Here is a 24,693-nt window from a genome sequence, read left to right on the forward strand (position 1 = left end):
GGGCGCACTGCGCCACCAATGATTATAATTTATAATACTGGGGTTATAAAGGAAGATAACTAACCTTTTAATGCAAATATAGGCGGCGGGTGTCGGCAGCAGAATCACATACCCGGCCTCTATGACAGGATGCTGCGATCCCAATCAATTAACCTCTCAGTAACTTATTACTTCCATTTCCTGTTGTAATCAGAAACACTGCATTCTATGCTTCTGAAAATTTGTTGATAATAAATCTAAATAATACCTTAAAGGGGAACTGGTTTAAAAAAGGCAGTTGATGGCCATGTGACTTTTTTTTGTCACAGACTGGTTTGCAGCTGATTTGGAATAGCAGCCTAAGGCCAGACACACATGAGCAAGCACAGCATTATAATTAGGGATGAGCGAATAGACTTCGGATGACTTTGCATAATAACTTAAGAAATTGATTTATACTGTAAAAAAACATTTCACAAACTCTGGTTCGGTTCCAAGTGGTACCTTGAAACTGAACCAGAGTTCGGGAAATGTTTTTTTTTACAGTATAAATCAATTTCTTAAGTTATTATGCGAAGTCTTGTGAGACTTCGCAAAGTAATAACTTCTGCTCACCTGAGCCAATACATTCTAATACTGTACGGAGCGTAATTTATCCAGGGAGGTATTCTGATTTCTTGAAAATTGGCTTCTACCTCATGGAGTTTTTTTTGCCTTCCTTTGGATCAACTTTGCAGGATAACAAGCTGATCTGGATAGATGTATGCCTTTTTCAGCCCTACAAACAATGTTACTGTTAATTTACTTTTGTAACTGCAGTAAGTAATCTATCTGTATAGCGCCACCTACTGTTAGTTTTTTTTCTCATTTCCTTGTCCTACTCAATGAGATGGCCGCACATGCTCAGTTTCATCTTTGAATGGGGGTGGGCTGCAATACCAATCACAGCCACTATACAATATATAACGCTGTACTTGGAAAGCTACCGGGAGCCAGCTGCACTCATCAGACTCAAGTGAGCACAGAGACTCCCTGAAACAGCTGATCGGCGGGGGAGCCAGGATTCGGATGTGATAATGATGGTCTATGCTGAGGATAGGTCATCACTGTCTTTACCTGGTTAACCCCCTTTAGGCCTCCTGCACATGAACGTGCTGCGGCCCACAATTTGCCGACCGTGGGGCAGCCGCAGCGGATCGCGGACCCATTCACTTTAATGGGTCCGTGATCCGCCGCCTCCGCAAAAAGATAGAACATGTCCTATCTTTTTGCGGAACGGAAGTACGGGACGAAACCCGACGGAAGCACTCCTGTCACGACTTGGTGGTTGTTTGCCGTGACACTTAAGCCACGCATGCTGGTTGCCGGTGGCAGCGTGTTGCTGTATTGCATGCGTGTGCACTTCCCTTTTAAGGCAGTCTTCCTTGTGAGCAAGGTGGAGCTGAGTGTGGTCTCGGGTCTCTTCTTATCATTGTTATGTCTGCCTTTGATTGAGAAGGAGCTTGCTCCTTTCTTGGATGCAATCTGAGGGCCATCCTAGTTCTACATCGATGTCATCTGCGATGTCATCCCTTGGTCTCCTCCTTGTCCTTTCCCTACCTTATCTGTTGTTATGTCTGGTGTCGGTTTGATTTGTAGATTTGTTGTTTATGTCTAGTTACATGTGTGGTTTGTTGTTGTCCAACATGTATGCTAGGACTTTCCCAGTTTGTCTGTACCTCCGGAAGGGGTTCCCTGGAGGGGGAACCAAATGTTCGTGCGCAGCTCTGCCGGGGGCCACCATGCATCCTGTCTGCATTGGGGGTCCTGGCAGGTACTGGTGTGCTGGATTCCTGTATTAGTAGTTTGTGCCATGTTCTGTTAGGTGTTCAGGTTCCAGTACTGTTTCATGTAGTCCAGCCGTCGTTGCTGCAGCGCAGGTAAGTGCTTTTTGTTTCTTGGCTCTTGCCTGCCTATCCAGTAGCTCTGCCATTCCCAGTTGCTAGGCCTGTGTGAGACTCCGGTTCATCCATGTTGTGGATGAACAAGTCATCTCCTTGCCCAGATCTTACTACCAGGGATCATCAGGGCTAGTAAGGGCCCAGGTTCCGGTGCATGAGCCCCCCTACCATCTGGGTTCGCTCATGCAGTTAGGAAGTGAGGGCTAGGATAAGGGTGGCGATAGGAGGTGACCTGCTCCCTTATCCTGGCTTCCAGGGCTGGATGGGCCAAATGGTTCTCATCTGCCGACACATTCTATGTTTCTATGTTTCTAGTGGCTTTCCTTAATTTCAGACATTGTACGGTGGGGTTTCCCCCACTCCCCACCGTGACTCTGTAGTGCTTCCGTAGGGTTCCATTCCGCATCTCCGGATTTGCGGACCCACGGAACGGCGCAAGTGTAATGCGGATCCGCAAATGCGGTCCGTAATACGGCCACGGATGCCTTAAGTAGAGTCTGCACAGTGATTAGTACTAGTAAAAGTTTCATGAGCCTGCTGTGCGGACTCCACTTGGGCCCCCCCACAGTAATAATCCTCCTTATTAAGCCATCCCCATTTAGGCCCCATGCCCCTGGCCAGCCCTACTGAGAATTTTACTAGTACTACTCTAAGTGCGGCTGGTCAGGGGCATGAAGCCTAAATGGGGATTGAGAATGTAACCCATTTGTGACCACAAATGCAATAGTAAGGCAGCAGAGTAGGAGAGGTGTATGAAGAGGTGTCATCTACTGATCCCACTCCATACGCGGCTAGGGTGTGGTTCTACAAAAAAGGGGCGTGTCAACATGTTATGGGGTGCAATACTCGGCTTGCCCTAGGCACTAGCAATGCACGCTACACCACTGCATTTGGGCTCATGCACACGACCATATGTATTTTGCGGTCTACAAAAAAATACGGTGCATTCCGTATTTTGCGGAATGGAACAGCTGGCCCCTAATAGAACAATACTGTCCTTGTCTATAATGCGGGCAATAATAGTACATGTTTTATTTTCTTGGTAGAATGGACATACGGAAGCGGAATGCACACGGAGTAATTTCCGTTTTTTGCAGACCCATTGAAATGAATGGTTACGCATACGGTCCCAAAAAAACGAACAAAAACGGAACGGACACGAAAAGGAAATACGTTCGTGGGCATGAGCCCTTTAGGTCCTTTTTTTTAAAACCCAGGCGGGATTTTGTGTAATCTTTCACTGAGGAGAGGCTTCTTTTGGGTCATTCTTCTATAAAACCCAGACTGGTGGAATGCTGCAGTGATGGTTGACCTTCTGGAAGTTTCTCCTATCTGCATACAGAATCTTTGAAGCTCAGCCAGAGTAACCATTGGGTTCCTGGTCACCTCTCTTAAAAAAAAGTTCCTTCTCTCCAATTACTTTGTTTGGTGGGACAGTCAGCTCTAGGAAGAGTCCTGGTTGTTCCAAACTTCCATTTAGGAACTATGGAGACCTCTATTCCCTTGGGAACCTTCAGTGCCTCCACAAAATCTTATCTCTGGGCTTTACAGGCAGTTTTTTCCCTCCTCATGGCTTGGTTTATGCAATGTCAGCTGTGAGACCAAAATCATGTCCAACCAATTGAATTTACAGTACCAGAGGTGGACTCCAATAAAAGTGTAGAAACATTTTAAAGATGATTAAGAAAAATGGGAGGCCCCCAGAGCTAAATTTTAAATGTCATAGTAAAGGGTCTGTAAACTTGTGTCCATGCAAATATTTATTTTTCCTTTTTAATAAATTTACAAAAAAATCTCTCACTTTCCGATTATAGGGTAGGGAGTGCAGAATGATGGGGAAAACCTGATATATATTTTTTATTTTAGCACAAGGCTGCAATATAACAATGTGAAAAAAGTGAAACATTGTAAGATGTGTCCGCCACTATAGAAATAACGTGCTTGTCCAACAGTTAAAGTGCCTTCACATGCGACTGATTTTGTGACCTCCCTGTGATGATACATTTAGCGCTTGGTCTTACCGTTGGTGCTGACTATATGGCCCCAACCCATCATTAACCCCTTCCCAACATCTGCCACACATGTATGGCAGATGTCAGCTCTTTAAAGATGGAGCCCGCTCTGGAGTGTGTTCCTGCAGCAGGTGCATGCTGTTTCACACAGCAGACACCGGGGGCTTAAGTCTGAAATTGGTAGTAATGCTGATAACATATATTTAACCCATCAGATGCCGCGGTCAAATGTGACCATGGCATCTGAAAGTCCAAAAACCCGGAAGTGCTTGATTACTGGGCAGGAACGCCTCACTGGGCTGAGATCAAGGAAGGCTTATTACTGCAATGGAATGCAAATATTGGCCTTTTTGTGGCGAAATTGGTCCCATAGGAACGAATGGCGTTATGTTCAAAACTAGAGTGGGAGCTGACAAAAGCTAGAGTGACATGATTTCTAAACTGCCACCACTCCCTCATTATCAAGGCCACCTACAGAAATATTATATCAAAACGTTCAGCTATCCCTGCTTCCACTAAAAATGTCCACAGCTAAGCCATAGGTATGATACAATATGACCATTTGTTTGCAACTCATGCAGCCCATTGACATTCATTGAAACTCCACTCTAGCCACCTCAAATTTGAAGGTCAATTTCTAAACTGTGAATGTGCTCTCATTTTTAATATTTCAGAGACATATGACCTATGCAACAAAATGTAGGTCTGGGTCTTCTGATTCTCACAATATTAAGCTCTTTGCTGTAGGATTTATAATTTTTAAACTACAACCGTTTGAAGATGGCAACCGCCAGTGAAGTGAGCAAGTTGGAGCAGTTTGTTTTTAACCGCTCTTCTCTGCCCTTGCTGTAGAGTGAGTTGCCATAGGAACCCAGGTGTGTGAGCAGCCAGCAGAGTGACAAAAGCTAGTGTGAGCTGAAAAATCAGGACATGATTTCTAAACTGCCACTGCGCCCTCATTTTCAAGCCCACCTACACAAATCGGCTGCAAATGTTTTTTATAAATGTATGTTTTAACCCCTTCAACCCCGGGCCTGTTTTCACCTTCCTGCCCAGGCCATTTTTTGCAAATCTGACATGTCACTTTATGTGGTGATAACTTTAAAACGCTTTTACTTATACAGGCCATTCTGAGATTGTTTTCTCGTCACATATTGTACTTCATGACAATGGTAAAAATAAAAACCATTTTTATTCATAAAAAAATACCAATTTTACCCAAAATTTTGAAAAATTAGCAAATTTCAATTTCTCTACTTTTATAATAGATAGTAATACCTTAAAAAAATAGTAATTACTTTACATTCCCCATATGTCTACTTCATGTTTGGATCATTTGGAAAATGACATTTTATTTTTTGGGGACGTTAGAAGGCTTAGAAGTATGGAAGCAAATTTCCAAAACCGACTTTTTAACCCCTTAAGGACTCAGCCCTATTTCACCTTACGGACTTGGCCATTTTTTGCAAATCTGACCAGTGTCACTTTAAGTGCTGATAACTTTAAAACGTTTTGACTTATCCAGGCCATTCTGAGACATATTGTACTTCATGACACTGGTAAAATGAAGTCAAAAAAATTCATTTTTATTTATAAAAAAAATACCAAATGTACCAAAAATTTGTAAAAAATTGCAAATTTTCAAGTTTCAATTTCTCTACTTCTATAATACATAGTAATACCTCCAAAAATAGTAATTACTTTACATTCCCCATATGTCTACTTCATGTTTGGATCATTTTGGGAATGATATTTTTTTGGGGGGGATGTTACAAGGCTTAGGGCTCTTTCACACCTGCGTTCTTGTCTTCCGGCATAGAGTTCCGTCGTCGGGGCTCTATGCCGGAAGAATCCTGATCAGGATTATCCTAATGCATTCTGAATGGAGTGAAATCCGTTCAGGATGCATCAGGATGTCTTCAGTTCCGGAACGGAACGTTTTTTGGCCGGAGAAAATACAGCAGCATGCTCCGCTTTTTGCTCCGGCCAAAAATCCGGAACACTTGCCGCAATGCCGGATCCGGAATTAATGCCCATTGAAAGGCATTGATCCGGATCCGGCCTTAAGCTAAACGTCGTTTCGGCGCATTGCCGGAGCCGACATTTAGCTTTTTCTGAATGGTTACCATGGCTGCCGGGACGCTAAAGTCCTGGCAGCCATGGTAAAGTGGAGCGGGGAGCGGGAGAGCAGCATACTTACCGTCCGTGCGGCTCCCCAGGCGCTCCAGAGTGACGTCAGGGCGCCCCAAGCGCATGGATCATGTGATCGCATTGGACACGTCATCCATGCGCATGGGGTGCTCTGACGTCACTCTGGAGCGCCCCGGGAGCCGCACGGACTGTAAGTATACCGCTCCCCAGCTCCCCGCTCCTACTATGGCAACCAGGACTTTAATAGCGTCCTGGGTGCCATAGTAACACTGAAAGCATTTTGAAGACTGTTCCGTCTTCAAATGCTTTCAGTACACTTGCGTTTTTCCGGATCCGGAGTGTAATTCTGGCAAGTGGAGTACATGCCGGATCCGGACAACGCAAGTGTGAAAGAGGCCTAAGAAGTTTAGAAGCAAATCTTGAAATTTTCAAAAACCCAATTTTTAGGGACCAGTTCAGGTCTGAAGTCACTTTGTGAGGCTTACATAATAGAAACCACCCAAAAATTACCCCATTCTATAAACTACCCCCCTCAAGGTATTCAAAACTGATTTTACAAACGTCGTTAACTCTTTAGGTGTTCCACAAGAATTAATGGAAAATAGAGATACAATTTCAAAATTGCAGATTTTCCATTTTAATATTATTTTTTTCCAGTTACAAAGCAAGGGTTAACAGCCAAACCAAACTCTATTTATGGCCCAGATTCTGTAGTTTACAGAAACACCCCATATGTGGTCGTAAACTACTGTACGGACACACGGCAGGGCGCAGAAGGAAAGGAATGCCATACGGTTTTTGGAAGGCAGATTTTGCTGGACTGTTTTTTTTGACACCATGTCCCATTTGAAGCCCCCCCTGATGCAACCCTAGAGTAGAAACTCCAAAAAAGTGGCCCCATTTTAGAAACTACGGGATAGGGTGGCAGTATTGTTGGTACTAGTTTAGGGTACATATGATTTTTGGTTGATCTATATTAGGCCTCCTGCACACGACCGTATGGCTTTTTCAGTGTTTTGCGGTCCGTTTTTCACGGATCCGTTGTTTTGTTTCCGTTCCGTTTTTCCGTATGGCATATACAGTAATTACATAGATAAAATTGTGCTGGGCATAACATTTTCAATAGATGGTTCCGCAAAAAACGGAACGGAAACGGAAGACATACGGATGCATTTCTGTATGTGTTCCTTTTTTTGCGGACCCATAGACTTGAATAGAGCCACGGAACGTGATTTGCGGGCATTAATAGGACATGTTCTATCTTTAAACGAAACGGAATGCATACGGAGTACATTCCGTTTTTTTTGCGGAACCATTGAAATGAATGGTTCCGTATACGGACCGTATACGGAACGCAAAAAACGGCCACTAAACGGGGAAAAAAAAACGGTCGTGTGCAGGAGGCCTTACACTTTTTTGTGAGGCAAGAAAACAAGAAATAGCTGTTTTGGCACAGTTTTTATTTTTTGTTATTTACAACATTCATCTGACAGGTTAGATCATGTGATATTTTTATAGACCAGGTTGTCACAGATGCGGCGTTACCTAATATGTATACTTTTTTTTATTTATGTAAGTTTTACACAATGATTTCATTTTTGAAGCAAAAAAAAATCATGTTTTAGTGTTTCCATAGTCTGAGAGCCCTAATTTTTTCAGTTTTTGGGCAATTACCTTGGGTAGGGTATGATTTTTGGGGGATGAGATGACGGTTTTATTGGCACTATTTTGGGGTGCGTGTAACTTTTTGATCGCTTGCTATTACACTTTTTGTGATGTAAGGTGACAAAAGCCGGAATTAGACTTACCGGTAATTCATTTTCCACAAATCCACCATGACTGCCCAGAGAGATTGACCCTTGACCTCTGTAGGGGCAGGAACAGAGACAGGTTAAAAGGACCCCTCCCACCACCATTCACCAGTGAGTTCCAGATTATAGTGCCACAACCACCGGTTAAGAAGTGAAACAACTCAAAAGTTAATTAATTTATTTTTTTTGGTATTAAATCATACCAAGTCATTACAATAATTTTTGGGTGGGATATCATGCAGTCATGGTGGATTCGTGGAAAATGAATTACCGGTAAGTCTAATTCCGGCTTTCCACTTCACCACCATGACGGCCCAGAGAAACATAACAGATTATATATGTCTTAGGGTGGGGCAACGGCCTGTATGACCTTGCGACCAAAGGCCAGGTCGGAAGACCTGGATAAGTCGAGTCTATAATGTCTGATAAAAGTGTTTGTACTGGACCAGGTTGCGGCCCGGCATATCTGATCTAGGGAAGCTCCTGCCGTTTCAGCGAATGAGGCAGATATGGCTCTCGTGGAGTGAGCCCGAATGACCTCTGGACAACTGATGCCTTCGATCTTGTAGCAGTCTGTAATAGCCTGTTTTACCCATCGGGCAATGGTAGATCTGGAAGCTGCCTTCCCCTTATTTTTACCACAGAAGAGTACTAGTAAATTGTCCACCTTTCTTAGGTCTCTAGTGACCTCAAAGTATTTTAGTACTGTTAGTTTGACGTCCAGGGTATGGAAACGTTCCTCTCCAGAGTTTTTAGGATTCTCACAAAAGGAGAGAAGAATGATCTCCTGGTTTCTATGGAAGTCTGTTACTACCTTTGGCAAAAACGTCGGGTCTAGCCTCAAGGTAATACGATCCTCCTGGATTGTGAGGTATGGTTGTCTTATTGACAATGCTTGGATCTCGCTCAGTCTTTTCGCTGATGTTATAGCTATAAGAAAAGCTGCCTTCTGAGAAAGATGCTTCAGGGAACTCGAGTCCAAGGGTTCGTAAGGCGGACCTGTGAGTCCCCTAAGGACAGTGTTTAAGTCCCAGGTAGGCACCCTTGATTTGAGAGATGGTCTTAGTCTGGCTGCAGACCTCAGGAATCTTTGGATCCATCTATGGCTGGCTAATTCAGAATCGAAATAGGCACTAAGCGCTGAGACCTGGACTCTAAGGGTAGAAGGACTTAACCCTGACTCTAGTCCTTTTTGCAGGAAATCCAGGATCCTCTGTATATTTGGTTTAGTCCGGTCTGGGGCTTCGTCACCTGACCAGGTGCAGAATCTTTTCCAGATTTTAAAATAAATGGAGTTAGTCACCTTCTTTCTGCTGGCCTTCAAGGTAGATATAACACCCTCACAGAGACCTCTATGTCTTAGAAGGTCGGACTCAGGATCCAAGCCGAGAGGTTGAAGATTTCCGGATGAGGATGGAGAACCGGCCCCTGGATCAGGATATCCTTCCTCCTTGGGAGAATAAATGCTTCCTGTGGGGAGAGGTTGGTTAGAATCGAGAACCAGCTCCTTTTGGGCCAGTACGGGGTGACCAGGATTACTCTGGCCCTGTCCCTGATGATTTTTTGGAGAACCCTTGGGATTAACGGGAACGGAGGGAAGGCATATGCAAGATCCCAGTTCCAGTGCAGGGAGAAGGCGTCGATCGCTAGGGGCCTGTCCCTCGGGTTTAGGGAGCAAAAGGTTGATACCTTTGCGTTTATCCTTGTAGCGAATAGATCTACCAGTGGGAGGCCCCATCTCTGGACAATCAGATTGAAGATGTCGATGCTTAGAGACAATTCTCCCTGGTCCATGGTAGTCCTGCTGAGGAAGTCCGCCGTGCTGTTTAGGCTTCCTTTTAAATGAATTGCAGATATTGACTTTACATTTTTTTCCCCCCCAAAGGAAAATTTTTCTGGACAGACCTTCTAGTTTTTGAGACAGTGTGCCCCCCTGATGCTTGAGGTAGGACACGGTCGTTACATTGTCTGAATAGACCTTTATATGTTGGTTCCTTAGTTTTGGAGCGGCTGCTCGTATTGTCTCCCAAACTGCCCTGAGCTCCCTGTAGTTTGAGGACTGAGCTGCAATTTTCGGAGGCCAGTCTCCCTGGTAGAGGTCGGAGTATATTTTTGCGCCCCACCCCTTTACGCTGGCATCGGTCTGAACATGCACTGCTGGGGTTTTGAACCAGACCATGCCCTTCTTTAGATTTTATGTTTGAAGCCACCACCGGACTGAAGATTTTATGTGGCCCGGGATCAGGATTTTCCTGTCCAAAGAGGACAGATGTTTGTCCCATTTTCTTAGAAGCCAGGACTGAAGGGCCCTTTAATGGGCCTGGCACCAAGGGACTGCTACCATGCAGGCTGTCATCTGACCTAAAAGGCTCATCGTTTCTCTGAACGAGAAGGAGCGACGTCCTAGGAAGGCCCTGATTGATGACTGCAGGTTCTGGATTCTTTCTGCTGGAAGGAAGGTTGTTTGTTTTACTGAATCCAGCAAAACCCCTAGGAATTTTACCCTGGTATCTGGAACTAGGGATGACTTTTTAAGGTTTATCACCCAACCTAGAGCTGTCAGAAGGGAACAGAAGATCTCTCGATCTGCTATAGACTGATCCACAGTGTTTGAAATCAGTAGAAAGTCGTCTAGGTAAGGAACGACAGTCACCCCCTGAGACCTCAGGGAGGCGACCATCTCTACCACCAGCTTCGTGAAAATCCTTGGGGCAGAGGCCAGCCCGAAGGGGAGAGCCACGAACTGGAAATGGTGAACAGACCCTCTGTGATCCCCTTACTGCAAAATGCAGGAGCCTCTGAGACTGGGTGTGAATAGGAACATGATAATATGCGTCCTTCAGGTCGATTGTACAGAGGAACGCGTCTTTTTGAATTAAAGGAATGGTAGAATTTAGGGATTCCATCTTAAACCTTTTGCAAGTTACTAATTTGTTTAGCCTCTTGAGGTTTATAATCATGTGGAAGGAACCCCCCGGCTTCTTTACTAAGAAAAAGCTGGAGTAGAATCCCTGCCCCCGTTGAAGCTCGGGAACAGGAATCCCTACTCCCAAGTCCAGGAGATTCTGGACCTCCTTCCAAATCTGGCTGTGCTGAAAAGGAGAAGAGTGGTGAGAAATCAGAAATACATTCGGGGGGGGAGGGGGGGGGAGATAACTCTATCCTGTAGCCGTTCTTGATAAGATTTTGCGCCCAGAGGCCCTTTCTTTTTATCAGTAGCCTTCTCGAGAATCTTGTCCAATACAGGACCGAACACGTATTCCCCCGAGAAGGCTATAGAACACAACTTCATCTTGGAAGAGATGTCTCCTGACCAAGATTTCATCCAAAGTGCCCTCCGGGCAGCGTTGGACAAGGCCGCATCCTTGGCTGAGAATCTAATTGTCTTTGCGGAGGCGTCCGCTAGGAACCCTGTGGCGGATTTTAACAAGGGAATAGAGTCTATTCTGTTCCCTGGACGTCTTGTTAATTAGATGATTTTCTAATTCATTCAGCCACAGGTACATAAACCTGGCGACTGAAGTAGCGGCTATGTTGGTCTTAACACTAAACATAGTTGCCTCCCAGGATTTTTTTAATAAACTGTCTGCCTTCCTTTCCATGGTGTCCCTTAACTGACAGGAGTCCTCGAATGGTAGCGAGGTTTTCTTATTAACTTTGGCCACCTGGACGTCAATTCTGGGGACTTCGTCAAAAAGTCTGACGGGTCAAATACAAGGCGGTTCCTGAATTCCTTGGAAATCCCTAGTTTCTTTTCTGGATGGGCCCATTCATCGATCACCATCTCCTTAATGTTTTCATTTATGGGGAATACACGGGAGCGTCTGACCTTCAATCCCCCAAACATCTCTTCCTGAACTGTATGGGGTCGCTGGATGCCCTCCACCCACATTGTATCCCTGACCGTCTTTGAAAGGTCACTCATCTCGCTAGGAGTGAAGAAGAATTTTTTAGAGTCCTCGACGATCTCGCCCTCAGATAGGCGGTACTCGTCGTCCTCTTTTTTTGGAGGATGAGGCATCGCCCTCCAAATCCTCGGAGTCTGAGGAGGAAATGTCCGCCATCCTGGGCCGTTTGGGTGGGCAAGCCCCCAGGGTATCTTCACGGAGGGAGGCCAGAGAAGACTTAACCTCCTCCTGAATCATAGATCTAAACTCCTGCATAATTGAGGGTTGTTCTTCTCTCACTAACTTGGCAATACAATCCTTGCAAAGTTTTTTAGCATAATCATCGGGAAGCCTGACCGAGCACTGGATGCATCGGTCGGTCTTCCTCTGCTTTTTTAAAGCAAGTTTGGCCTAAGGTGAGAGAGCAGCCCATCAATTTTATGTCGATCCAGTATAGGTGCATAAACTAGATGCAGTATACCAGAAGACCCCAGGGGGAGGGGCACATACTAGTGGCATACTAAGGCACCCTCCCCACTGGCCCCCATCTGTCAAGCTGCCGGCCTGCCCAGGTGGGCTACTCACGCAGGGGGGCTCTGGAGCGGTCTGCTCCTTCTGCTTTGGCTCCTTCTCCTGGTCCGACATGTCCTCCGGTGTACAGAGAGCGATGCAGAGAGCGCAGCGGGAAAGTGCTTGTGAGCATTTTTGTAGAAGACATACACTTCCGGGTTTTGTCCGGCAGCCTGGAAGTGACGTCAGACGTGCGCGCCTGCGCAAAACGTCCTTCCGGTCAGCTACCTACACAGGGAGGTAGGCGACCCAACGGCAGCTCAGGGCAGGCTTCCCACAACAGTGAGCGTGACCCCGGCGTCTCCCTGTCAGCTTTGGAACGGAGTCTGCCGGAGAGAAGGGGAAGCAGTCCTGGATGAAAGGCCCCCAAGGGAGGCAATATACACCGCCGATGCGGTCACCCAGGTACTTAAAAATAATAAAAAGAGGTCCTTATCCACTTCACCTCCCTGAAAGCCAGAGAGGACTTTTCTCTGTCCTGGCCACTATAGGGGCAGGAACACACTGGTGAATGTCGGTGGGAGGGGTCCTTTTAACCTGTCTCTGTTCCTGCCGCTACAGAGGTCAGGGGTCAATCTCTCTGGGCCGTCATGGTGGTGAAGTGGAAAAATGGTTTATTTAGCACAGTTTTTATTTTACATTTTTTACGGTGTTCATCTGAGGGATTAGGCCATGTGATATTTTTATAGAGCCGGTCGATACGAACGTGGCGATACCAAATATGTATACTTTATTTTTTATTATGTAAGTTCTACACAATAACAGCTTTTTTTAAAACAAAAAAATTATGTTTTTGTGTCTCCATATTCTGAGCTATATTTTTTTATTTTTTGGGCGATTGTCTTAGGTAGGGGCTCATTTTTTGCAGGATGAGGTGACTGTTAGATTGTTACTATTTTGGTGGGCAAACGCCTTTTTGATCGCTTGCTGTTGTACTTTTTGTGATGTAAGGTGACCAAAAAAATGGCTTATTTAGCACAGTTTTTATTTTTTATGGTGTTACTCTGAGGGGTTGGGTCATGTGATATGTTTATAGAGCCGGTCGATACGGACGCGGCAATACCTAATATGTATACTTTTTTGAAAAATATTTTTGACAAATTTTTTTTTAACTTTATTTGGGGAAAATTACGTTTTTGTTTATTTTTACTTGAAACTGAATTTTTTGGGGGGAAAACTTTATTTTTTCAACTTTATTTTTCACTTTATTTTTTGTCCCACTTTGGGACTTGAACTTTTGGGGGTCTAATCCTTTACAATGCATTCCAATACTTCTGTATTGGAATGCATTAGCTGTATGAGTAATACTGTGTGTATTAATCATACAGCTTCCGGCCTGTGAGATCCAGGGGGCGGATCTCACAGGCTCTTCACCGGAAAGGCAGCGCGATGCCTTTCTTAGACAACGCACCGCCTTCCATGCCATCGCGTCCCCCCCACAGCCGCATGGGGACCCGATGACACCGCCCACCGCAACTGCAGGTAAAAGCCGCAAACCGCAGGTCTGAATTGACCTGCGGCGATCGCCGATACGATTTAGCGGGCATCCTGTTCCTCGGCATACATGGCGTACCGGTACGTCCTAAGTCCTTAAGGGGTTAAGGACAGGTTCAGGTCTGAAGTCACTTTGTGAGGCTTACATAATAGAAACCACCCCGAAATGACCCCATTTTAGAAACTAGACCCCTCAAAGTATACAAAACTGATTTTACAAACTTTGTTAACCCTTTAAGTGTTCCACAAGAATTAATGGAAAAATGGAGATGTAATTTCAGAATTTCACTTTTTTGGCAGATTTTACATTTTAATCAATTTTTTCCAGTAGCAAAGCAAGGGTTAACAGCTAAATAAAACTCAATATTTATTACCCTGATTCTGTGGTTTACAGAAACACCCCACATGTGATTGTAAACTGCTGTACGGGCACACGGCAGGGCGCAGAAGGAAAGGAACGCCATATGGTTTTTGGAAGGCAAATTTAGCTGAACTGGTTTTTTGATGCCATGTCCCATTTGAAGCCCCCCTGATGCACCCCTACAGTAGAAACTCAAAAAAGTGACCACATTTTGGAAACTACAGGATAAGGTGCCAGTTTTACTGGTACTATTTTGGGGTACATATGATTTTTTATTGCTCTATATTATGTTTTTGTGAGGCAAGGTAACAAAAAAATTGATGTTTTGGCACCGTTTTTTATTTTTACAGCGTTTACCTGAGGGATTAAGTCATGTGACTTTTTTATGGAGCAGATCGTTACGCATGTGGCAATACCAACTTTTTCTTATTTAAGTTTTACACAATAGCATTTTTGAAACCGAAATAATGATATTTTAGTATCTCATAGTCTGAGAGCCATAGCTTTTTTTATTTTTTGACCGATTCTCTCAGGTGGGGTCTCATTTTTTGCGAGATGAGGTGACGGTCTGATTGGTACTATTTTGGGGGGCATACGCCGTTTTGATCACTTGCTGTTGCAATTTTTGTGATTTAATGTGACAAAAATTGAATTATTTTTTTTTACGGTGTTCACCTGAGTGGTTAGGTCATGTAATATTTTATCGAGCTGGTTGTTACGGATGTGGCGATACCTAATATGTACAGTACAGACCAAAAGTTTGGACACACCTTCTCATTCAAAGAGTTTTCTTTATTTTCATGACTATGAAAATTGTAGATTCACACTGAAGGCATCAAAACTATGAATTAACACATGTGGAATTATATACATAACAAACAAGTGTGAAACAACTGAAAATATGTCATATTCTAGGTTCTTCAAAGTAGCCACCTTTTGCTTTGATTACTGCTTTGCACACTCTTGGCATTCTCTTGATGAGCTTCAAGAGGTAGTCCCCTGAAATGGTTTTCACTTTACAGGTGTGCCCTGTCAGGTTTAATAAGTGGGATTTCTTGCCTTATAAATGGGGTTGGGACCATCAGATGCGTTGAGGAGAAGTCAGGTGGATACACAGCTGATAGTCCTACTGAATAGACTGTTAGAATTTGTATTATGGCAAGAAAAAACAGCTAAGTAAAGAAAAACGAGTGGCCATCATTACTTTAAGAAATAAAGGTCAGTCAGTCAGCCGAAAAATTGGGAAAACGTTGAAAGTAAGGGCTATTTGACCATGAAGGAGAGTGATGGGGTGCTGCGCCAGATGACCTGGCCTCCACAGTCACCGGACCTGAACCCAATCGAGATGGTTTGGGGTGAGCTGGACCGCAGAGTGAAGGCAAAAGGGCCAACAAGTGCTAAGCATCTCTGGGAACTCCATCAAGACTGTTGGAAACCCATTTCAGGGGACTACCTCTTTAAGCTCATCAAGAGAATGCCAAGAGTGTACAAAGCAGTAATCAAAGCAAAAGGTGGCTACTTTGAAGAACCTAGAATATGACATATTTTCAGTTGTTTCACACTTGTTTGTTATGTATATAATTCCACATGTGTTAATTCATAGTTTTGATGCCTTCATAGTCATGAAAATAAAGAAAACTCTTTGAATGAGAAGGGGTGTCCAAACTTTTGGTTTGTACTGTAAATATATTTTATATTATGTATTTCACTTTAGCACAATAATAGCAGTTTTGATACAAAAAAAAAAGATGTTTTAGTGTCTCCATGTTCTGAGAGCTATAGTTTTTTTCATTTTTTTGGTGATTGTCTTAGGTAGGGGCTCATTTTTTGCGGGATAAGGTGACTTTTATTCATACCATTTTGGGGGGCATACGCCTTTTTGATCGCTTGTTGTCACACTTTTTGTGATGCAAGGTTACAAAAATGGCTTTTATTTACACAGTTTTTATTTTATTTATTTTTATGGTGTTTATCGGACAGGGTGGATCATGCGATATATTTATAGAGTCGGTCATTACGGACGCGGCGATACCTAATATGTGTGGGTTTTGTTTTGTCTTCTGTTTTTTTATTATAAAATAAGGGGAAAGGTTTTTTTTTTTTTTTTACACTTAATTTTATTACTTTATTAATTTTATTAAAAATACTTTTTTTTACTTTACTTTATTTATGACATTCACTTTTGGGGGTCTGATCCGCTCTGCAATGCATTACAATACATCTGTATTGTAATGCATTGCCTGTTAGTGTATGACACTGAGTCATACACTAACAGGTTGCCTAGGAGACCTAGCCTGAGGCTGGATCTCCTCAGCTCCCGTAGAAGGCAGTTGCCGATGCCGTGCAAGGCATTGGGCAGCCTCTGCACTGCATCGGGCTGCCTTGTGTCGCATCGGGTCCCCGTCACAGCAGCGCGGGGACTCGATGCGATCGCTCACCTGACACAAACCTCTTCTATGTCTTGGTGAGCGCGGACCGCGGCATAGAAGGGGTTTACCCGCTGGCATCAGCTTTTACATGCCGGCGGATACGGAAGGTGCCCGGCTGTCACTACCAGAGCTTTGGGACGTTCTCACAGCTCTGTTTCTCCACCCCTGTGATGATGTCACTACTAGAGCTGGGAGGAGTTCTCACTACTCTGTTTACTTTTGGTTTCTTTCACCACAGCTGTTTTTCATGTGTTTGATTTCCCTCTTTATATACCCCCTCCTCCTATGATAGGATGTGGATTATAGTTCTCACTTCAGTTGTAGCTCCTGCTTTAGTATCTTCACTTGTAGCTATCAGTTCACTGGACCTGTGTTCTGCTGCAGCTAGCACTCCGGATATTGCCAGCCTGTCCTTGGATCCGTCTTCTCTGCGGCTGCAACACCTCCAGCTAAGTGTGCAGACATTGTTGTGTTCCTGTTTATTTTCTGACTGGATCTGAGGTGGCCACGGTTCCCTCCATATACTGAGTAGGGCACTGGTGGCCGTGCCCCTTCCACTATTGTAGGGGTTACAAGGGTCATTAGTCTCGGGCACGTGGGCATGCCTCGTTCCGCCATTTGGATCCAGGCATGTGCTTTAGCAGAATAGGGAGAGCGTTGAGGGTTGGACAGGGGTCACCCTTTATCCTCCCTAGTTTGGGTCCAGTCAGTAGCTCTGTACTGTGTATTTCTATTGTTGCTCACACACATCCGTGACACCGGCTACCATGGACTGCCGGGCCCCTGCAGTGATCGCGTGTGCGCACCGCTCCGGTGCCAGTGAGATCACTATGATGTACTATTACGTCAAATTGCGGGAACTCAGTGGTTCCCATGATGTAACAGTACGTCAAAGGTCAGGAAGGGGTTAATGTAACTGTGAAGCACGTTGGGCAACAACATTGCAATTAAATGTGCTATATAAATAAAAGTTGAAATGCATTTCTCACTTTATCAAGCTTGCCATGTGCACTTTTTAAATTTGATCAATCATTTGGTTAGTGTAATGTTTACTATCTTTACTCACTCCAAACACTCCACACAGTTACTCTGCCCACTCCATAAAGTTACTCTGCCCAGTCCAACCTTTCCAGAGTTACTCCAGCCACTCCAACCAATTACTCCGCCCTCTCCAGTTGTAGACTACTGGTGAAGGCAATAACACTTCACACAATTTCCCCAGAAATTGTAGCTTTTCTAGTTACTGGTAGATTGCAGATTGCAGCACTGTATTGGAATATACAGATCTTTGTATATTGTAACGCTTAAAATTCCATTACTATATACAAATTGCAATCTAATGATTGCATGTTGGGGTCCACTTGGGGGCCTAAAAACTTAAAAAAAGTATAAAAGGTTTTTACAAATATACATATAAAATTTTAATCGTCCCCTTTCCCCAAAATTCAACTAAATAATAAAATATAAACATTATAGGCATTGCTGCTTCTGCAAACGTTCCTACTATTAAAATTTAACCCCCAAAAAATTAAAAAACCCTAAAAAACTGTGGCAGAAATGAATTTTTTATAATTCCACATTTGGAAGTTTTTTCCAGCTTCACACTACATTATGTGCAATATTGAATTGTGCCGTTAGAAAGTACAACTTGTTCCAAAAAGCAAGCCCTCATAAGGCTATGTGAGTGAAAAAATAAAAAGTTATGGCTATGGGAAGGCAGGGAGAAAAAAATGAAAATATAAAAATATAAAAATGACCATGTCAGGAAGAGGTTAAAGCTGTTCTCCAGGCATTGCCATTAGCAACAGATCACATGTGGAGGATCTGCTCCCTCGGTTATTAATACGCTACAGTATTTGTATAAAAATAAGAAGGGATGTCCAGCTTTCCAAAAAAGACGTTGTTCTTTATTCCAAAATGACACAGGATAAAAAACAATCCAACACGGCAAGCAGGTCACATGTTTCGGATGCTCTAATACTGATCCTTATTCATGACACATTGGTTGCTGAATGGCTACATACTTAAATAGCTGAACTTCCCAGCACTCGCAGGTGGTTTGGATTAGCAGGAGTGGACACACAAAGTGGGTTCTGCCTACTATCCAAATGCCTTGTGAGTATAAGGGCAAAGATACATATAGAAATAAAAAGTTGGATATGTCAAAAAACACATAAACTGTTTTAAAAGTATATCTGAGCAAAGATCAGTAATGCAGGATTAAATCATGTTTGCGATTTAACCCTGCTGGGACTCGGGATCCCATACAAAAAATCCAGTAGGACTCCCTGTTAAGGAGTTTACGCTTATAGTCACCACCTCTAGCAGGAGGATTAACCCTTTCTAGGGCCTGAACCTGAAAACCTGCGGTGTCTCCCTGATGAGAGACCGCGAAATGTAGACTGGCCGCTGAAACATTTCTTTCTCTGGTATGTGGGATGTCTGAAAGGTGTTTACAGATTCTGACTTTTAAACTATTGGTTGTGCATCCAATATATTGCAGACTACAGTATTTGGGGTTTAAGCATTTCCTCCCAGTAAGGCCACTCTATTCTGTGGGAGTACTTACCAATCCCTTGCTTCACCAATGCCGCCATCTCCGTTGCATTGACACACATTACAGGCTCTTCCGCCCACATGTGTAAGATCTAAAATATATCAGGACTGCGCGGTTTTCCATTTTAGTTTTTTTACTCCCAGCCTTCCTAAAGCCATAACTTTTGTATTTTTTCATTCACATAGCCGGAATGAGATCTTGTTTTTTGCAGGACAGGGACGGCGATACAGATGGATGCTGCGGCGGGGTAGGGGAGAGGCGTCTCCCTTCCCCGGTCCTCTCATAGGCTGCAGGCCTAGTGCCTATCAGAGGCCGGCGCGATGGAGTCATCATGCCGCCTGAGCCGTACAGCACGGGACACAGGCCAGAAGAGGCCTGCATCGAATCGCTGAAAGCGGCAAGGAGGTAAGTATATATGTTTATTTACGGTTTGCTAGGGGCCCTATCTTATGTACTGGCACATATGGGGGCACTATGGAGGAGGAAGAGCACTGTGTGGGCCCTATTTTAAATACTGACACACATGGGGAGGCACTATGGAAGAAGAGGAGCACTATGGGGGGCCCTATCTTATTTACTGGCACACATGGGGGCACTGTGGAGGGGGAGGAGCACTATGGGGGGCACTATGGAGGGGGAGGAGCACTATGGGGGCCCTATCTTATATACTGGCACACATGGGGGCAGTATGGAGAACTGGGGGATAGGAGCACTATTGGGGTCATTATATAGGGCATTTTATACTGGCACATTATGTCAGGCACCATCAGGACAATGGGAGGCGCATCAGGGCACGATATAGGAGTATTTTATACTGGCGTAAATTATAGGGCACTATGGGGACCATGGCTCAACTGGGAGCACTAAGAGGGTTTTCTGGGCACACAGTAGGGGGCATTGGCACACATTATGAGGGCACTATGGGGACATTGGCTCTACAGGGGGCACTAAGAGGAGGTATTTTTTATACTGTCAAATAACAGGACATTTTTATGTCCTGGCGCACATTATAAGGGGGCACTTTTCTACTGTTACACATTATAAAGAGAATTATTACTACCGGGGGCATTATGGTGGGCTTTATTACAGTTTAGGGACTATGAGGAACATGAAAACTAGTATGAGCACTATGGGAGCATTATTACTTCTGGGGCACAGTGGGGACATTATTACTGTAGGAGCACTATTACTATTACGTGTTGTCTGGTAGATAATTCTCTCTATTGGTGGGACTTTAAGGAGCACTATTACTGTGGGGGGCACCCTGGCATTGTATCGGCTTAGCAAAATTATTTTTGAGGAACATTATGTTTACACTATTAGGCTCCATTCACACGTCCGCAATGTGTTTTGCGGATACACGGAGCCGCGGATCCGCAAAACACGGAAAGCGGCAATGTGCGTTCTGCATTTTGCGGACCGCACATTGCCGACACTAATAGAATATGCCTGTTCTTGTCCGCAATTGCGGACAAGAATAGGACATGTTCTATTTTTTTGCGGACCCGCAATTCTGTGTCCGGGTAGCACATCGTGCTGCCCCATAGGAATGAATGGGTCCGCAATTCCGTTTCGCAAAATGCAGAACGAAATTGAGGACGTGTGAATGGATCCTTAGTGTCAGGGTCACTGTTTCCTGGGCGCAGTCATTTTTTAGGACACTGTGTGCCAATAATTATTGAAGGGGAACTATCTGTGTGTAACTAGTATAGGGAGCACAGCGGGCACAGTATTGGGGGTGGCAGAATGGGGTGTTCAAGAAGTTGGGAGGATGATGGGAAACTGAAATGTATGTCTGTCAAACTGTGCAGAGAGAAGAGATGGCTGAAAGAAATCATCATGGCGGTGTGGTCTGAAAGGAGAAGAGGAGGACAAAGAACACCTACATCAAAGGAGACATCACTGGATGTAAAGCTGGTTTGACACGGGCGTTACGGATTGGGGCCGGATGCGTTCAGTGAAACTCGCACTATTTTGCAAGCAAGTTCAGTCAGTCTGGTCTGCGGTTGCGTTTAGTTGTTCAGTTTTTTTCCGCGCGGGTGCAATGCGTTTTGATGCGTTTTTCACGCGCGTGATAAAAAAACTGAATGTTTACAAACAACATCTCTTAGCAACCATCAGTGAAAAACGCATCGCACCCGCACTTGCTTCTGGGTGCAATGCGTTTTTCACGCAGCCCCATTCACTTCTATAGGGCCAGGGCTGCGTGAAAAACGCAGAATATCGAACATGCTGCGATTTTCACGCAACGCAAAACTGATGCGTGAAAAACAACACTCATGTACACAGACCCATTGAAATGAATGGGTCAGGATTCAGTGCGGGTGCTATGCGTTCACGTCACGCATTGCACCCACGCGGAAAACTCGCTCGTGTGAAAGGGATCTAAGTGGTATGTCCTGTATTGGGCTACCTTCACATCTGAGTTAGTAATTCTGGCAGGCTCTTCCAGCAGAGAACAGCCTACCGGAATGCTCCGGAACTGCTGGATGCAGACAGAATGTCCGCTGGCCCCATTAACTATAATAGATCCGGCCACAATCTGATCAAAATGCTGAGAATCAGCAGGACACAAACCGCTGCATGCCTGAGTTTGTGTCTGGCCAATTCCTTGCATTCTCTGCCGGATCAGGTGGCCGGAGCGTAGTGCCGCAGGTGAGAAAGTTGCCTTAGGCTCCATTCAGACGTCTGTGTGTGTTTTGCGGATCCACAAAACACGGACACCGGCAATGTGCGTTCCGCATTTTGCGGACCGCACATCGCCGGCACTTAATAGAAAATGCCTATTCTTGTCCACAATTGCGGACAATAATAGGACATGTTCTATTTTTTTCGGGATCGAAATTGCGGACCCGGAAGTGTGGGCACGATGTGCGGCCCCATAGAAATGAATGGGTCCGCAATTCCGTTCCACAAAATGAGGAACAGAATTGCGATCGTGTGAATTGAGCCTAACCCTGTATGTTTTGTATTGTATGTTAGGACGGAATAGGTTAGGTTGAGAATTTGGCTTGTTGGGGGCCCAGGCACATTCTTTGCACAGGAGCCCTCTGCTGTCTGTGTCCGCCCCATGACACCATTTTAGGGTTGCATACAATATAGCGGGAAACTGGAAAAAATTCTGAATGGGGTGAAATTATAAAAAAAAAAGTTTTATGGGTTTTGTTTTTAGAGTTTCTCATGTGATAAAACTGACCTGTTACCTTCATTCTCCAGGTCAGTACGATTACAACTATATATATTTGTAAATATTATTTTTTTTTGCATTTTAAAGGGGTTCGCCGGACTGTTAAAGGGAACCTGTCACCGGGATTTTGTGTATAGAGCTGAGGACATGGGTTGCTAGATGGCCGCTAGCACAAATTAACCTGAGATGAGTCCTGTCCCTAGCATGCGCATCGCGAGATTATCGCGCTCTAGCTTTCTGACGTCAGGGAGCAAGGAGGAGATTCTGAGGATGCGGGGCGGTGCTGGGCTCCTTCACGCTGGACTCATCTCAGGTTAATTTGCATATGTATCAAATAGTTGTTGTTTTTTTACACAATAAAAACACAGAGAGCTATGGGGACTGGGTATTGTGGATGTGCTAGCAGCTATCTAGCAACCCATGTCTTCAGCTCTATACCCAAAATCCCGGTGACAGGTCCCCTTTAATATTGATGACCAATTCTCAGTATAGGTCATCAATAACAGATCATTAGCTGTATGAAGGGAAGGCATGTGCAGTGCATGCATTATGAGGGCACTGATGTTATGTCGAGCAGGAAGAGAGAAGTGAGAGGGCATGCACGTTCCTTCCGTTCATACAGCTGAAAAAAACTTTTTTTCTTTGCATCGCCATATTCTGACCCCAACAACTTTTTTATTTTTATGTGTACAGAGTTGTGTGAGGGATATTTTTTGCAGGGCAATCTGTACTTTTCATTGATACCGTTTTGTGGTTTGTATGACTTTTTGATAATTTTTAATTCATTTTTTTTTTTTGTGGAAGGTGAAGCGACCAAGAAACTGATCAGCTATTTTGACTTTTTCCATTTCACTGTATGGGATAAATATTTGTACATTTTAAAATTTGCACGCTGTGATGCCTATGATGTTTATTTTTTTTAATTGTTTATGTATTTTTATTTTGTGTGTATGTGTGTATATATATATATATATATATACACATACATACACACACTTTTTACTTTTTTTATAGTCCCTCTAGAGAATTTTAACAAGCAATCATTAGATGGCTTCCTTCTTGCATTAGCATTGGAGTCTATGAGGTTTACACTTTGTTCCTATAGAGGCCTGCCACAGGCGCTCCATAGGAACCTACCGTATGTGCAGCAGCAGCAACCATGGATCATTCAGGAGGCTCCCTCTTGCACAGGAGTTAAAATCTGCCATTCCAGATACCTTACTGCTGAATGAACAGGAAAAGAAGTGCACACATCCAGGCAGAAGAGCCCACCGCCTGTGTCAATGTGGCAGCATCAGAGAGGGACAGGCAAGTACTATCTAAAGGATTTTGCTTCCACAGGGAAGTATGAATTGCCCGGAGAACTCCTTTAACATAGAGGCCAAGCCTGCATGTTCATTTTAACAGGGAGATCCCGGGAAGCAGCAGCCAACTCTCTAATGTGAATGGGGAGATCCTGACTCTCCCCAAAGTATTGAGAGACTGAATTTCAAAGCCCGATCCCTTTGTTCTCCTTTTGGTCTGACTGCAGATCTGTGCACCATGAAATTATACACTCAGCTGAACCAGGGGAAGAGATCACGAGGGGGCACCTCTGGAATAACCCCCCCATCAGAAAAGCGTTGGTGTGAGTGCAGTAAATATCTGTCAGGAGAACCTAAATCCAACATGTGAGGGCCCTGAAGGGATAATGGGTTACTAGGGGAAGCCCGACGTCTGTGGCCATCTACATACAGAGTAAGGCCTATTACACACATGCAGAAGACTCCTGTAGGTGCTGCTCTCTTCAGCGAACAGTCAGGTGACTACAGCCAATGCACTAATAGTCAGGTAAACTAGAGCCCGCGAGCACCCGGGTGTGATATAACTGCGGCTGCACAACCTTCCCCATTAAGAAAAACATAAGATAAACGCCATTATTTGATACGGACATAGGCCAATGGCATCACGTGATCTCACTCACCGGCGGCTCCTGGTAACCACGTGACGCTGCACCCGGAGAGGGGCGGGAATGAAATGAGCTGTACCAAAGCCGAAAGGGGACATTCACAAAATGTTTTGCGTAATACGTAATGCGGCGCGTACGTCAAGGAGGCCTCAAACCGCTGCTTAGCAACATAAGTATCTACTGTGCGCGCCTCCAATGTGTTCCTGCTGTAGTCTGCTAGGGAAGGAGCGAGAGCCGGTGGCAGGTTAGATGATCCTAGAATAACCTCTTGTCAGTTTATTATACAATACTAGGAGGAGAGGTACACAAATATATACGGATGAGGGCTCGTGCCCCTGCTGTAGACCACGGTCCGTGTGCACGCTGT

At 44.4% G+C, this 24,693-nt stretch overlaps 1 protein-coding gene across 1 annotated transcript in view; it reads right to left on the reverse strand.

The window, feature by feature from the left end:
- Positions 1 to 24,480, reverse strand: part of UBXN1 (UBX domain protein 1) — a 284,132-nt gene extending 259,652 nt beyond the window's left edge. Inside the window, exon 1 of the mRNA XM_040410065.1 lies at positions 24,342 to 24,480. The gene's annotated coding sequence lies outside the window, so the exon portion shown is untranslated. The remainder of the gene's footprint in view (positions 1 to 24,341) is intronic.
- Between the last annotated feature and the right edge of the window lie 213 nt (positions 24,481 to 24,693).

This window comes from Bufo bufo, chromosome 10, assembly GCF_905171765.1.
Source record: "Bufo bufo chromosome 10, aBufBuf1.1, whole genome shotgun sequence".
Classification (NCBI taxonomy): Eukaryota; Metazoa; Chordata; class Amphibia; order Anura; family Bufonidae; genus Bufo; species Bufo bufo.